Source organism: Sinohyriopsis cumingii, chromosome 8 (genome assembly GCF_028554795.1).
Source record: "Sinohyriopsis cumingii isolate HCF-2022 chromosome 8, ASM2855479v2, whole genome shotgun sequence".
Taxonomy (NCBI): domain Eukaryota; kingdom Metazoa; phylum Mollusca; class Bivalvia; order Unionida; family Unionidae; genus Sinohyriopsis; species Sinohyriopsis cumingii.
In genome coordinates this window covers 75,656,850-75,674,433 of record NC_142968.1, presented here as the reverse complement: position 1 = coordinate 75,674,433, position 17,584 = coordinate 75,656,850, and the positions used below count along the sequence as shown (strand labels likewise).

The 17,584-nt window shown below is 35.5% G+C and overlaps 3 non-coding genes across 3 annotated transcripts; all 3 read left to right on the top strand.

Moving 5' to 3' along the window:
- Nucleotides 1-1,281: 1,281 nt before the first annotated feature.
- On the top strand, nucleotides 1,282-1,579 carry LOC149793864 (signal recognition particle RNA). The gene has a single exon (XR_016423127.1).
- Nucleotides 1,580-8,370: 6,791 nt separating this feature from the next.
- On the top strand, nucleotides 8,371-8,668 carry LOC149793863 (signal recognition particle RNA). The gene has a single exon (XR_016423126.1).
- Nucleotides 8,669-15,478: 6,810 nt separating this feature from the next.
- Nucleotides 15,479-15,776, top strand: LOC149793862 (signal recognition particle RNA). Its single transcript, XR_016423087.1, has one exon.
- Nucleotides 15,777-17,584: the final 1,808 nt, after the last annotated feature.

Here is a 17,584-nt window from a genome sequence, read left to right as displayed (position 1 = left end):
GAGCAAATTTCAATTGCAGAGCACACAAATACACCCACTCACACCCCCCACACACACCCACACTCCCCCCACACAAACACACACACACACAAACATACACACACATACACACGTGCGATTATCGGATGATATATCCATATCAATGTTATGTCATGTTCTAAACGTTAGACGATGTTGCATAGAGTCACAATGGCTAAGAAGATTAAAGATTTGCTCTATCAATATGGCCCTGGATATGTGCGGATGACATACGATGTTGGTTATGGAATTCCTTTCCAACAGTAAACTGTTGCAGGCAAATTGAACCTATCGAATAGGCAAATACTAGGATTTTGGCTTTCTACATTTTCTTCTAGATTTGATCAAAATGGCAAAGATAATACCAGTGAAAATATCTCTCTTTTTCAGCTTAGTTTAAGCTCTAGTTTAAGTTTCCAAGTATTAAAATGAGGAAATAAAACTTGAAATCTGTGAATACATAACAGTGTTTATCCTGTGTAAATAATAATTAGTATTTATGCAGTTTTGAAGGACAAGAAGGTACATACATATCAAATGCTATTAAAGAATATTGCATACACATTGAAAAGTGATATATGAAACCCGTAATTTTATATGCAAAATCAAAATTAATATTTTCCCTTTCATTTCTGTAGAATTTTTTAATAATTAAATATCCGAAATATATATCGTAGCACTGTCAAAGAGAGAGAGAGAGAGAGAGAGAGAGAGAGAGAGAGAGAGAGAGAGAGAGAGAGAGAATTCGGAGATTTTAATATTGAAAATTAATGATTGTTTAGAACCGTTCAATAGGTGCAAATCTGGACAAATTGGTCGATGCGCTGCCTCACTGACAGATTGCAATGATATAACATCCTATGTGTGTAAATTTGTCCTGTCAGCATAATAATGTCAACAAATTCAATCGGTAACTCGTGTAATACTTCTAGTATTTGGCCACATCTTATTATTCATAAATGAAGGTGATTGGGTACGACCTGTGACAAGAGTAGCAAATCTGAGAACAGATAGTGGTTTTTGTTTGACGACAAGTTGCCTCCCTTAATGGAACATTATGAGTGCGCTCCCTTCGTCAACGAGTGACGCGTACTTCCGCCTTGTCAAATAAGACAGTATAATTTTCCAGGACATTTCGATATTTGTTGTAAATTTTGAGAGTTTCTTCTAAAGCTTGAATTTTGTATCAGTTTCATAAAAGTGTATCATCCAGATTCCACTACATTTTAGAGTTATATATGCTAAGGTTGCAAATTGTTTTCGGCTGGGAGTTGTGGCGTGCTCCTGTAATCCAGCTACTTGGAGGCCGGGGTCGTTGGACGGTTTGAGGGCGGGGGCTCTGCTCCTCGGTGCTCTATGTCGATCGGGTGTCCGCGCTAAGCTCGGCATCAATATGGGTCCCTCGGGGGAGCCTAGGGGGTCCAGGTTGTCTAAGGAGGGACGTACTGGCCCAGGGTGGAAACACAGCAGGCAAAAGTCCCCGTGTCGAGCAGTAGTGGGATCGCGCCTGTGAATAGGCATCGTTGGGTAGCCCGTCCAATATAGTCGGACACGATTCTTTTTCATTTTATTTATTTTGCTATAAAATTATTCATTTTCTTTCCATCTATAGCCATTGAGGTAATTTCTTTTACTTTCTTTTACATACTCGTTCTGATTATAACCCAGTTAATGATATTGTCTTTTATTTTTAGAATTAACTGTACGAAAAGATACATTATAATCATACATAATTTTTATTTTCACGATTCTTTTCTCTTCTAAGCTATTCGGTTTTTCTCTAAAACCTTGTAACCGCTAGCTACATCTTAAAGAGTCGGTATGTGTTCTACCAATAATAATAATAATAATAATAATAATAATTGTCATTATCATTATTATTATTAATTATTATTCCATTGAATAGTTGGTATTATGAAATTAATTTCCAAATGAAATATATGATGTAATTAATTAATAAATTTTAACAGGAAAACATTTGTGAATCTTTCAGAGTACAATATTTCATGATGAATATTAAAATTACAGTCTGCATATGTTCTTAAAAGTTTTATGTTTTTAATATTTTTCTTATTCTTTTTAAAATTTGATTCTATGTATAATTTGTACCCTCGCAGGTCAAGGAAATAGAGACTCTAGTTATGAAAATCATTATGAAGATAATGAAATGATACTGGCGATTGCCATTTCTGAAATACGTACGTATGTTCTTTCTTATAAGATGAGTCTAAGTGCAAGTAACAGATCCTGATGTTCCATCATATAATGCGCTGGCAGATCAATATCTATGTTGTTTGTTCTATTGATCACTCCTGACAAACTGCATGGAACCAGATCTGAGGGCGCATTATGCATACATTCTACAGAAACTGATTTGGTGAAATTCAGTAACAGCTGGGACATTCATGAAGGTATTATTGATGAATTATTTTTGTTATGAAACACTGCAAGCTTTACTGTGCAGAACATAATGTATTATTATATCAGCTATATGAGGGAATATATTCAGTTTTGGCGGATATCTTTGAGGGAGTAATGCACTTGACAAAAATAAGAGAAAACCTATTTTAAAAGTTATTCCCTTTATTTGGACAAGTATATATATTGAATGTATTAACGACAACCCCGCCCCCTTTCTCTCTCTCATCATTTCTCTCCAATGGAAATTTGCCTTTCTAGGATGTTTTTTTTGCTGTTGTTATTTTGTTAAAAAGGACATGAAATTGATATTAGTAATCCAAACATAGTTCAATTTATTTGAATATGTCACTGTATCAAATTTTCTGTTGCCGTAGGTAGTTTGTGGGATGGTACCTTGACCCATGACTACCCATGTACAGTGTTTATCAAATAGGAGAAAAATAATACATTTACTATTGCAATGATATATACCAGAAAAATTGATGGAGTTAATTGAAAACAACACAGATGATCTTATTTCCGTGAGATTTGCATAACAGAATGATACTCTAGTCAGTTCTTTTGTACCACCATCACATATTGGTTAAGATATGTGTTTTGTTCAGTTTCTCTAGTACTTCTCGCTGCATCTTGTATATCTTTTGTGTATGGATACATGCCAAGTGCAAAGAAAGCTTATTCACAAAGTCACAGATTTATAAAGAATGTATGTTTTCGTAACGTTACGTTTACGAAGTGTGAAATCAGCACCTATCAGCAGCCCCTTCAGAGGTTGTGAGAGGCTCGGGACACGTTAAAATTGTGAGGTCCCAAGGCCCTGTTAATATTGCAGTTTGTAAATGATTCGAATGTACAAATAAGCCCATATAATTTACTATATACAGAATTAAAAGACAACTAAGTACACATTGAAGTATATTTAATATTATACTATTATATATAAAAAGCGAGGATCCTTAGGGGTTGAGACCCGGGCCATATCGTCTTCTTTGCCCTCCCACCCTGATTGGGCCCGCCTACGAGTCTTCGTCTGTGAGCAAAACATCCATTGTTTTATATTGCAAATCTATGGATACGTTGCATACTCTAAGTTTCTTATTGATTTCTATATGGTCATTTGACTAAGACCGTATAGAAATTGTGATTTACTTGTGATCCGTCACAGATAGACACTTTCGTTTAGGAAATCAAACTTTGTTGGAAAGCGGGAACATATACACAGACAGACAGACAGACAGACAGACACTCATGCACAGAGCAGCATTACTCCATTGTGATTGTAGGCAAGTGTGGCCTGTATTGTATGCGTCAGTGACTATGCTTAAGTTGTGTGTTTGATTCGAGTTACTTTGGCATGCATTATTGGTCACAAGCAGGTGCGCATCCAGGAAGACCGTGCGGGCGTGGGGGAGGGGAGTGGGATGAACATGTAGGCAAGGGAAGTTTTGGAATGGAATCCCTGTAGCACCTGCATTTTGAAAGTTTCCAGAGTATAATTTTAAGGATCTAAATCGCCGTTGCATTTGGTATGCATTTGGCAAACGATATGGTACCCAGGAGTCGCCTAATAAATATATAGTAAACAAAACCGACCAAAATTGTCATTTCTAATTTTGAATTTTGAGTGTGACCATCGTGAGTAACGATATATGTCATCGCGCACGAACTCCTGCCACAAATTAATGTTTGGAACAGGCACACCCTCATTCGTCCTACCTACTCTACTGTATTGATTCCTTTCCCCCTCTCTGTCTCTGTCTCTGTTTCTTTGTCATGATTCTTTTAATGGCTAATCTTTAATATTTTGAATCATCTTATGTCTGAAGGTTGATCGTGTGTAGAAAGGTGATACTATAATATTAGTTTTTCTTCATTAATAAAAGTCTAATATAGATTTTAAATTCTACCGAATGTGAATACAAGTTCGAAACTGATACGGAAAATGTGACATGGGAAACAACTCTTACAATTAGTGTAATTTTACTGGTAGAGTTATTTTTTTTATGTTCTGGCACGTTGTTTCCCTTTATCGATTAACATAGTTAAGATCCACTTGTTTGATATTGGGGCCTCATGCAGGCCTTACGGTACTAATTCCGTTCCCATAGTGAAGCTATGCAAACACCATGATATTAAAAGTTCTAGAACTTTAAATTTCTCAGCTGGTCTGCCTATCTGTCTATACATATATTCACCCACCTAATGGCCAGTAGGTCTGCCTGTCTAGCTATACAAGTATCCACCCACCTATAGGCCAGTTGGTCTGTTTATAGAAATATCCATCCACATACAGGCCAGTTGGTCAGACTATCAGCTTCTTTGTCTGATGACCTCCCAACATCCGACCAGTCTTTCTGCTCACCTGTATTTGTGCATGTTTTTCATCCATTGTTGAATATTGTACGTGAAAATCAAACACAAGAACATCGTAAATAAAATGAAATAGTCCTACAAAGTGATCCCATTACGATGATGTAATTACGGCGTAAACATTATGTATGTCCCACCGGAACATATAACATTTGACATGGCAGTATTGACAAATTTATACATGTCCACGCGTGAACGATACTATACAGCATGTATTCTGCATTTTAGGGTCCAATGTAGCATAGTTTGATAAGATTTCTTCTCTATTCAAGATGTGTTGTATTGTATTTATTATACTCATTCAAAAGTCAATAAATGATTAAATAAATATTATATTATTTTAGATCCACAGTAGAGTTGACATTTTACGACTTTTAAATTGGGACTTGAAGCTTTCTCTGATATGTAAGTATCGAGATAAACTTGATGAAAAGACGACATTGACCTTGTTCGTTGTGTTTAAAGCATTGGACAGATGCTATGGTGCCAAGGAGACGCCAAATGAAAAATATAAAGAAAAGCCACGGAAATTGTCAGTTTTAATGGCAAATCTATCATAAATTAGCATAAAGTGTCAATGTGCACGAGTGTCTAATAGCACGCTAAACACCTGGCAAATTACCGTTGCGAAATTTTCTGTGTTCCTAGTATCCGAACATAATTTCTGTAATTTTCACATATGAAACTGATGATGCGCAGAAGAAACTATTTAAATAACAACAGAACAATGTAGCAGATTTAGAGCATAATTTGTACCGATTTTGACGTATTTGAAAATTAACTTATCTCTTGGTTTTGAAGTTTTGCATTCGAACGTGTATCACAAAATGGCAGGGGTATGGGCTCGCTGGCGATGCTGATAGGAATACGAGTGATACATACAGTGAAAATACAAAAAGATACAGTAAGGAAAAATGAAAGGATAAACCGACTATAACCATAAATTTTTCGATTGACAGTCTTCATTTCAAGGAGGTCCATGGTTGGTTGCCTTGCTTTGCCATTGTTTTCCTTTGCTGCCATTTCCTCGGTATGGCATAACCGATAATGTGGTTAAAATGCCGTTGTAAACCAACCAATATTTCTGCTTGGTAATAGGCAACGATCAAACCTGTAATCTCCAACAAGTAACCAGACCCGTCCATGCTGAGATTCTTAATATCAGCCACGGGCGGCTTCTATATGCTTTGGAAGACATCGAAGGTAAAATGTATGGGTAGCTCTTTGAGACATTAAGGGGCACTGTACGACTTTTGTGAGCATGTGTACAACTTCAGGTGACTACGATCTTTTTGGGTTCGACACATGGCTGGCTCTGTACGACTTCTGACTGGCTCGTTATGAAGTTGCGGAGAAGCACACCAAATTATATTTCTTTTTAAAATCTTTATGTACCCTTTTTATATTCATCTATCAAATGTACTTTGGATTTCATATATTTGAACACCAAATAGGAGAACGAATGCAGAAGCAAATACATAACAAAGAAATGTATTCGCCGTATGTTACAAGTAAGAATGCTATTATTATTATTATTATTGATGCTGTAGAATATCGGAAACAAATATTCAAATTGTCAGTCAGAGCAAATTTCAATTGCAGAGCACACAAATACACCCACTCACACCCCCCACACACACCCACACTCCCCCCACACAAACACACACACACACAAACATACACACACATACACACGTGCGATTATCGGATGATATATCCATATCAATGTTATGTCATGTTCTAAACGTTAGACGATGTTGCATAGAGTCACAATGGCTAAGAAGATTAAAGATTTGCTCTATCAATATGGCCCTGGATATGTGCGGATGACATACGATGTTGGTTATGGAAAAGAAGTTGTTTTGGAGTTCACACAAATGATTAGAGAGACTGCATTTCAATGTTGGTCGGAACGTATTACTAATTCCTCAGAATGTTTTTACTGTGATCAGTATAAATCCCTACTACAATGTGAGAAATACCTCTCATGTAATATACTTTTCAATTTAAGAAAACGTTTATTGCAACTAAGATGTTCCAGGCATAAACGAATGATTGAAACAGGAAGAAGGAAATACAAATTGATAGTGCATTGAGATTTTGTGAACTGTGCAATAGAAGAAATATTTATTTAATAAGTGATGAATTTCAATTTGTTTGCGTTTGCCCAGAATATGATATTATTAGAAGACGATCTCTAAAAAATGTATATTATGTATAACCAAGCGTTACAAAATTTGTGTGGCTTTTGGTTAAGATTGATGTAGTGACGCTGTATAATTTATCACATTACCGGTACAGATCATTTGCTAGGAGAGAGGGCTCTTTATGTCCATCCGAATAAATGATGTGAATATATTACTATTCCGACCTAAGTGTAGTAATAAGTGTAGAAATAAATCAAGAATTTATATTTCCACATGCATTAAAGAAAATGCGGCGTTCCAGTTGTGTATATAAAACATAATTTTGTATTACGGGCCGGGGGCCTATATTTTTGAAATAAAGTGATTTGATTTGATACTGTTGAGTTTCAAATGAAAATAGGAAAAGCATAACTTATAAATTCCTTTCCAACAGTAAACTGTTGCAGGCAAATTGAACCTATCGAATAGGCAAATACTAGGATTTTGGCTTTCTACATTTTCTTCTAGATTTGATCAAAATGGCAAAGATAATACCAGTGAAAATATCTCTCTTTTTCAGCTTAGTTTAAGCTCTAGTTTAAGTTTCCAAGTATTAAAATGAGGAAATAAAACTTGAAATCTGTGAATACATAACAGTGTTTATCCTGTGTAAATAATAATTAGCATTTATGCAGTTTTGAAGGACAAGAAGGTACATACATATCAAATGCTATTAAAGAATATTGCATACACATTGAAAAGTGATATATGAAACCCGTAATTTTATATGCAAAATCAAAATTAATATTTTCCCTTTCATTTCTGTAGAATTTTTTAATAATTAAATATCCGAAATATATATCGTAGCACTGTCAAAGAGAGAGAGAGAGAGAGAGAGAGAGAGAGAGAGAGAGAATTCGGAGATTTTAATATTGAAAATTAATGATTGTTTAGAACCGTTCAATAGGTGCAAATCTGGACAAATTGGTCGATGCGCTGCCTCACTGACAGATTGCAATGATATAACATCCTATGTGTGTAAATTTGTCCTGTCAGCATAATAATGTCAACAAATTCAATCGGTAACTCGTGTAATACTTCTAGTATTTGGCCACATCTTATTATTCATAAATGAAGGTGATTGGGTACGACCTGTGACAAGAGTAGCAAATCTGAGAACAGATAGTGGTTTTTGTTTGACGACAAGTTGCCTCCCTTAATGGAACATTATGAGTGCGCTCCCTTCGTCAACGAGTGACGCGTACTTCCGCCTTGTCAAATAAGACAGTATAATTTTCCAGGACATTTCGATATTTGTTGTAAATTTTGAGAGTTTCTTCTAAAGCTTGAATTTTGTATCAGTTTCATAAAAGTGTATCATCCAGATTCCACTACATTTTAGAGTTATATATGCTAAGGTTGCAAATTGTTTTCGGCTGGGAGTTGTGGCGTGCTCCTGTAATCCAGCTACTTGGAGGCCGGGGTCGTTGGACGGTTTGAGGGCGGGGGCTCTGCTCCTCGGTGCTCTATGTCGATCGGGTGTCCGCGCTAAGCTCGGCATCAATATGGGTCCCTCGGGGGAGCCTAGGGGGTCCAGGTTGTCTAAGGAGGGACGTACTGGCCCAGGGTGGAAACACAGCAGGCAAAAGTCCCCGTGTCGAGCAGTAGTGGGATCGCGCCTGTGAATAGGCATCGTTGGGTAGCCCGTCCAATATAGTCGGACACGATTCTTTTTCATTTTATTTATTTTGCTATAAAATTATTCATTTTCTTTCCATCTATAGCCATTGAGGTAATTTCTTTTACTTTCTTTTACATACTCGTTCTGATTATAACCCAGTTAATGATATTGTCTTTTATTTTTAGAATTAACTGTACGAAAAGATACATTATAATCATACATAATTTTTATTTTCACGATTCTTTTCTCTTCTAAGCTATTCGGTTTTTCTCTAAAACCTTGTAACCGCTAGCCACATCTTAAAGAGTCGGTATGTGTTCTACCAATAATAATAATAATAATAATAATAATAATAATTGTCATTATCATTATTATTATTAATTATTATTCCATTGAATAGTTGGTATTATGAAATTAATTTCCAAATGAAATATATGATGTAATTAATTAATAAATTTTAACAGGAAAACATTTGTGAATCTTTCAGAGTACAATATTTCATGATGAATATTAAAATTACAGTCTGCATATGTTCTTAAAAGTTTTATGTTTTTAATATTTTTCTTATTCTTTTTAAAATTTGATTCTATGTATAATTTGTACCCTCGCAGGTCAAGGAAATAGAGACTCTAGTTATGAAAATCATTATGAAGATAATGAAATGATACTGGCGATTGCCATTTCTGAAATACGTACGTATGTTCTTTCTTATAAGATGAGTCTAAGTACAAGTAACAGATCCTGATGTTCCATCATATAATGCGCTGGCAGATCAATATCTATGTTGTTTGTTCTATTGATCACTCCTGACAAACTGCATGGAACCAGATCTGAGGGCGCATTATGCATACATTCTACAGAAACTGATTTGGTGAAATTCAGTAACAGCTGGGACATTCATGAAGGTATTATTGATGAATTATTTTTGTTATGAAACACTGCAAGCTTTACTGTGCAGAACATAATGTATTATTATATCAGCTATATGAGGGAATATATTCAGTTTTGGCGGATATCTTTGAGGGAGTAATGCACTTGACAAAAATAAGAGAAAACCTATTTTAAAAGTTATTCCCTTTATTTGGACAAGTATATATATTGAATGTATTACACGACAACCCCGCCCCCTTTCTCTCTCTCATCATTTCTCTCCAATGGAAATTTGCCTTTCTAGGATGTTTTTTTTGCTGTTGTTATTTTGTTAAAAAGGACATGAAATTGATATTAGTAATCCAAACGTAGTTCAATTTATTTGAATATGTCACTGTATCAAATTTTCTGTTGCCGTAGGTAGTTTGTGGGATGGTACCTTGACCCATGACTACCCATGTACAGTGTTTATCAAATAGGAGAAAAATAATACACTTACTATTGTAATGATATATACCAGAAAAATTGATGGAGTTAATTGAAAACAACACAGATGATCTTATTTCCGTGAGATTTGCATAACAGAATGATACTCTAGTCAGTTCTTTTGTACCACCATCACATATTGGTTAAGATATGTGTTTTGTTCAGTTTCTCTAGTACTTCTCGCTGCATCTTGTATATCTTTTGTGTATGGATGCATGCCAAGTGCAAAGAAAGCTTATTCACAAAGTCACAGATTTATAAAGAATGTATGTTTTCGTAACGTTACGTTTACGAAGTGTGAAATCAGCACCTATCAGCAGCCCCTTCAGAGGTTGTGAGAGGCTCGGGACACGTTAAAATTGTGAGGTCCCAAGGCCCTGTTAATATTGCAGTTTGTAAATGATTCGAATGTACAAATAAGCCCATATAATTTACTATATACAGAATTAAAAGACAACTAAGTACACATTGAAGTATATTTAATATTATACTATTATATATAAAAAGCGAGGATCCTTAGGGGTTGAGACCCGGGCCATATCGTCTTCTTTGCCCTCCCACCCTGATTGGGCCCGCCTACGAGTCTTCGTCTGTGAGCAAAACATCCATTGTTTTATATTGCAAATCTATGGATACGTTGCATACTCTAAGTTTCTTATTGATTTCTATATGGTCATTTGACTAAGACCGTATAGAAATTGTGATTTACTTGTGATCCGTCACAGATAGACACTTTCGTTTAGGAAATCAAACTTTGTTGGAAAGCGGGAACATATACACAGACAGACAGACAGACAGACAGACACTCATGCACAGAGCAGCATTACTCCATTGTGATTGTAGGCAAGTGTGGCCTGTATTGTATGCGTCAGTGACTATGCTTAAGTTGTGTGTTTGATTCGAGTTACTTTGGCATGCATTATTGGTCACAAGCAGGTGCGCATCCAGGAAGACCGTGCGGGCGTGGGGGAGGGGAGTGGGATGAACATGTAGGCAAGGGAAGTTTTGGAATGGAATCCCTGTAGCACCTGCATTTTGAAAGTTTCCAGAGTATAATTTTAAGGATCTAAATCGCCGTTGCATTTGGTATGCATTTGGCAAACGATATGGTACCCAGGAGTCGCCTAATAAATATATAGTAAACAAAACCGACCAAAATTGTCATTTCTAATTTTGAATTTTGAGTGTGACCATCGTGAGTAACGATATATGTCATCGCGCACGAACTCCTGCCACAAATTAATGTTTGGAACAGGCACACCCTCATTCGTCCTACCTACTCTACTGTATTGATTCCTTTCCCCCTCTCTGTCTCTGTCTCTGTTTCTTTGTCCTGATTCTTTTAATGGCTAATCTTTAATATTTTGAATCATCTTATGTCTGAAGGTTGATCGTGTGTAGAAAGGTGATACTATAATATTAGTTTTTCTTCATTAATAAAAGTCTAATATAGATTTTAAATTCTACCGAATGTGAATACAAGTTCGAAACTGATACGGAAAATGTGACATGGGAAACAACTCTTACAATTAGTGTAATTTTACTGGTAGAGTTATTTTTTTTATGTTCTGGCACGTTGTTTCCCTTTATCGATTAACATAGTTAAGATCCACTTGTTTGATATTGGGGCCTCATGCAGGCCTTACGGTACTAATTCCGTTCCCATAGTGAAGCTATGCAAACACCATGATATTAAAAGTTCTAGAACTTTAAATTTCTCAGCTGGTCTGCCTATCTGTCTATACATATATTCACCCACCTAATGGCCAGTAGGTCTGCCTGTCTAGCTATACAAGTATCCACCCACCTATAGGCCAGTTGGTCTGTTTATAGAAATATCCATCCACATACAGGCCAGTTGGTCAGACTATCAGCTTCTTTGTCTGATGACCTCCCAACATCCGACCAGTCTTTCTGCTCACCTGTATATGTGCATGTTTGTCATCCATTGTTGAATATTGTACGTGAAAATCAAACACAAGAACATCGTAAATAAAATGAAATAGTCCTACAAAGTGATCCCATTACGATGATGTAATTACGGCGTAAACATTATGTATGTCCTACCGGAACATATAACATTTGACATGGCAGTATTGACAAATTTATACATGTCCACGCGTGAACGATACTATACAGCATGTATTCTGCATTTTAGTGTCCACTGTAGCATAGTTTGATAAGACTTCTTCTCTATTCAAGATGTGTTGTATTGTATTTATTATACCCATTCAAAAGTCAATAAATGATTAAATAAATATTATATTATTTTAGATACACAGTAGAGTTGACATTTTACGACTTTTATATTGGGACTTGAAGCTTTCTCTGATATGTAAGAATCGAGATAAACTTGATGAAAAGACGACATTGACCTTGTTCGTTGTGCTTAAAGCATTGGATAGATGCTATGGTGCCAAGGAGACGCCAAATGAAAAATATAAAGAAAAGCCACGGAAATTGTCAGTTTTAATGGCAAATCTATGATAAATTAGCATAAAGTGTCAATGTGCACGAGTGTCTAATAGCACGCTAAACACCTGGCAAATTACCGTTGCGAAATTTTCTGTGTTCCTAGTATCCGAACATAATTTCTGTAATTTTCACATATGAAACTGATGATGCGCAGAAGAAACTATTTAAATAACAACTGAACAATGGAGCTGATAAATATAGATTTAGAGCATAATTTGTACCGATTTTGACGTATTTGAAAATTAACTTATCTCTTGGTTTTGAAGTTTTGCATTCGAACGTGTATCACAAAATGGCAGGGGTAAGGGCTCTCTGGCGATGCTGATAGGAATACGAGTGATACATACAGTGAAAATACAAAAAGATACAGTAAGGAAAAATGAAAGGATAAACCGACTATAACCATAAATTTTTCGATTGACAGTCTTCATTTCAAGGAGGTCCATGGTTGGTTGCCTTGCTTTGCCATTGTTTTCCTTTGCTGCCATTTCCTCGGTATGGCATAACCGATAATGTGGTTAAAATGCCGTTGTAAACCAACCAATATTTCTGCTTGGTAATAGGCAACGATCAAACCTGTAATCTCCAACAAGTAACCAGACCCGTCCATGCTGAGATTCTTAATATCAGCCACGGGCGGCTTCTGGATGCTTTGGAAGACATCGAAGGTAAAATGTATGGGTAGCTCTTTGAGACATTAAGGGGCACTGTACGACTTTTGTGAGCATGTGTACAACTTCAGGTGACTACGATCTTTTTGGGTTCGACACTTGGCTGGCTCTGTACGACTTCTGACTGGCTCGTTATGAAGTTGCGGAGAAGCACACCAAATTATATTTCTTTTTAAAATGTAAATCTTCATGTACCCTTTTTATATTCATCTATCAAATGTACTTTGGATTTCATATATTTGAACACCAAATAGGAGAACGAATGCAGAAGCAAATACATAACAAAGAAATGTATTCGCCGTATGTTACAAGTAAGAATGCTATTATTAGTATTGATGCTGTACAATATAGGAAACAAATATTCAAGTTGTCAGTCAGAGCAAATTTCAATTGCAGAGCACACAAATACACCCACTCACACCCGCCCACACACCCACACTCCCCCCACACAAACACACACACACACAAACATGCACACACATGCACACGTGCGATTATCGGATGATATATCCATATCAATGTTATGTCATGTTCTAAACGTTAGACGATGTTGCATAGAGTCACAATGGCTAAGAAGATTAAAGATTTGCTCTATCAATATGGCCCTGGATATGTGCGGATGACATACGATGTTGGTTATGGAAAAGAAGTTGTTTTGGAGTTCACACAAATGATTAGAGAGACTGCATTTCATTGTTGGTCGGAACGTATTACTAATTCCTCAGAATGTTATTACTGTGCTCAGTATAAATCCCTACTACAATATGAGTAATACCTCTCATGTAATATACTTTTCAATTTAAGAAAACGTTTATTGCAACTAAGATGTTCCAGGCATAAACGAATGATTGAAACAGGAAGAAGGAAATACAAATTGATAGTGCATTGAGATTTTGTGAACTGTGCATTAGAAGAAATATTTATTTAATAAGTGATGAATTTCAATTTCTTTGCGTTTGCCCAGAATATGATATTATTAGAAGACGATCTCTAAAAAATGTATATTATGTATAACCAAGCGTTACAAAATTTGTGTGGCTTTTGGTTAAGATTGATGTAGTGACGCTGTATAATTTATCAGATTACCGGTACAGATCATTTGCTAGGAGAGAGGGCTCTTTATGTCCATCCGAATAAATGATGTGAATATATTACTATTCCGACCTAAGTGTAGTAATAAGTGTAGAAATAAATCAAGAATTTATATTTCCACATGCATTAAAGAAAATGCGGCGTTCCAGTTGTGTATATAAAACATAATTTTGTATTACGGGCCGGGGGCCTATATTTTTGAAATAAAGTGATTTGATTTGATACTGTTGAGTTTCAAATGAAAATAGGAAAAGCATAACTTATAAATTCCTTTCCAACAGTAAACTGTTGCAGGCAAATTGAACCTATCGAATAGGCAAATACTAGGATTTTGGCTTTCTACATTTTCTTCTAGATTTGATCAAAATGGCAAAGATAATACCAGTGAAAATATCTCTCTTTTTCAGCTTAGTTTAAGCTCTAGTTTAAGTTTCCAAGTATTAAAATGAGGAAATAAAACTTGAAATCTGTGAATACATAACAGTGTTTATCCTGTGTAAATAATAATTAATATTTATGCAGTTTTGAAGGACAAGAAGGTACATACATATCAAATGCTATTAAAGAATATTGCATACACATTGAAAAGTGATATATGAAACCCGTAATTTTATATGCAAAATCAAAATTAATATTTTCCCTTTCATTTCTGTAGAATTTTTTAATAATTAAATATCCGAAATATATATCGTAGCACTGTCAAAGAGAGAGAGAGAGAGAGAGAGAGAGAGAGAGAGAGAGAGAGAGAATTCGGAGATTTTAATATTGAAAATTAATGATTGTTTAGAACCGTTCAATAGGTGCAAATCTGGACAAATTGGTCGATGCGCTGCCTCACTGACAGATTGCAATGATATAACATCCTATGTGTGTAAATTTGTCCTGTCAGCATAATAATGTCAACAAATTCAATCGGTAACTCGTGTAATACTTCTAGTATTTGGCCACATCTTATTATTCATAAATGAAGGTGATTGGGTACGACCTGTGACAAGAGTAGCAAATCTGAGAACAGATAGTGGTTTTTGTTTGACGACAAGTTGCCTCCCTTAATGGAACATTATGAGTGCGCTCCCTTGGTCAACGAGTGACGCGTACTTCCGCCTTGTCAAATAAGACAGTATAATTTTCCAGGACATTTCGATATTTGTTGTAAATTTTGAGAGTTTCTTCTAAAGCTTGAATTTTGTATCAGTTTCATAAAAGTGTATCATCCAGATTCCACTACATTTTAGAGTTATATATGCTAAGGTTGCAAATTGTTTTCGGCAGGGAGTTGTTGCGTGCTCCTGTAATCCAGCTACTTGGAGGCCGGGGTCGTTGGACGGTTTGAGGGCGGGGGCTCTGCTCCTCGGTGCTCTATGTCGATCGGGTGTCCGCGCTAAGCTCGGCATCAATATGGGTCCCTCGGGGGAGCCTAGGGGGTCCAGGTTGTCTAAGGAGGGACGTACTGGCCCAGGGTGGAAACACAGCAGGCAAAAGTCCCCGTGTCGAGCAGTAGTGGGATCGCGCCTGTGAATAGGCATCGTTGGGTAGCCCGTCCAATATAGTCGGACACGATTCTTTTTCATTTTATTTATTTTGCTATAAAATTATTCATTTTCTTTCCATCTATAGCCATTGAGGTAATTTCTTTTACTTTCTTTTACATACTCGTTCTGATTATAACCCAGTTAATGATATTGTCTTTTATTTTTAGAATTAACTGTACGAAAAGATACATTATAATCATAGATAATTTTTATTTTCACGATTCTTTTCTCTTCTAAGCTATTCGGTTTTTCTCTAAAACCTTGTAACCGCTAGCCACATCTTAAAGAGTCGGTATGTGTTCTACCAATAATAATAATAATAATAATAATAATAATTGTCATTATCATTATTATTATTAATTATTATTCCATTGAATAGTTGGTATTATGAAATTAATTTCCAAATGAAATATATGATGTAATTAATTAATAAATTTTAACAGGAAAACATTTGTGAATCTTTCAGAGTACAATATTTCATGATGAATATTAAAATTACAGTCTGCATATGTTCTTAAAAGTTTTATGTTTTTAATATTTTTCTTATTCTTTTTAAAATTTGATTCTATGTATAATTTGTACCCTCGCAGGTCAAGGAAATAGAGACTCTAGTTATGAAAATCATTATGAAGATAATGAAATGATACTGGCGATTGCCATTTCTGAAATACGTACGTATGTTCTTTCTTATAAGATGAGTCTAAGTGCAAGTAACAGATCCTGATGTTCCATCATATAATGCGCTGGCAGATCAATATCTATGTTGTTTGTTCTATTGATCACTCCTGACAAACTGCATGGAACCAGATCTGAGGGCGCATTATGCATACATTCTACAGAAACTGATTTGGTGAAATTCAGTAACAGCTGGGACATTCATGAAGGTATTATTGATGAATTATTTTTGTTATGAAACACTGCAAGCTTTACTGTGCAGAACATAATGTATTATTATATCAGCTATATGAGGGAATATATTCAGTTTTGGCGGATATCTTTGAGGGAGTAATGCACTTGACAAAAATAAGAGAAAACCTATTTTAAAAGTTATTCCCTTTATTTGGACAAGTATATATATTGAATGTATTACACGACAACCCCGCCCCCTTTCTCTCTCTCATCATTTCTCTCCAATGGAAATTTGCCTTTCTAGGATGTTTTTTTTGCTGTTGTTATTTTGTTAAAAAGGACATGAAATTGATATTAGTAATCCAAACATAGTTCAATTTATTTGAATATGTCACTGTATCAAATTTTCTGTTGCCGTAGGTAGTTTGTGGGATGGTACCTTGACCCATGACTACCCATGTACAGTGTTTATCAAATAGGAGAAAAATAATACACTTACTATTGTAATGATATATACCAGAAAAATTGATGGAGTTAATTGAAAACAACACAGATGATCTTATTTCCGTGAGATTTGCATAACAGAATGATACTCTAGTCAGTTCTTTTGTACCACCATCACATATTGGTTAAGATATGTGTTTTGTTCAGTTTCTCTAGTACTTCTCGCTGCATCTTGTATATCTTTTGTGTATGGATGCATGCCAAGTGCAAAGAAAGCTTATTCACAAAGTCACAGATTTATAAAGAATGTATGTTTTCGTAACGTTACGTTTACGAAGTGTGAAATCAGCACCTATCAGCAGCCCCTTCAGAGGTTGTGAGAGGCTCGGGACACGTTAAAATTGTGAGGTCCCAAGGCCCTGTTAATATTGCAGTTTGTAAATGATTCGAATGTACAAATAAGCCCATATAATTTACTATATACAGAATTAAAAGACAACTAAGTACACATTGAAGTATATTTAATATTATACTATTATATATAAAAAG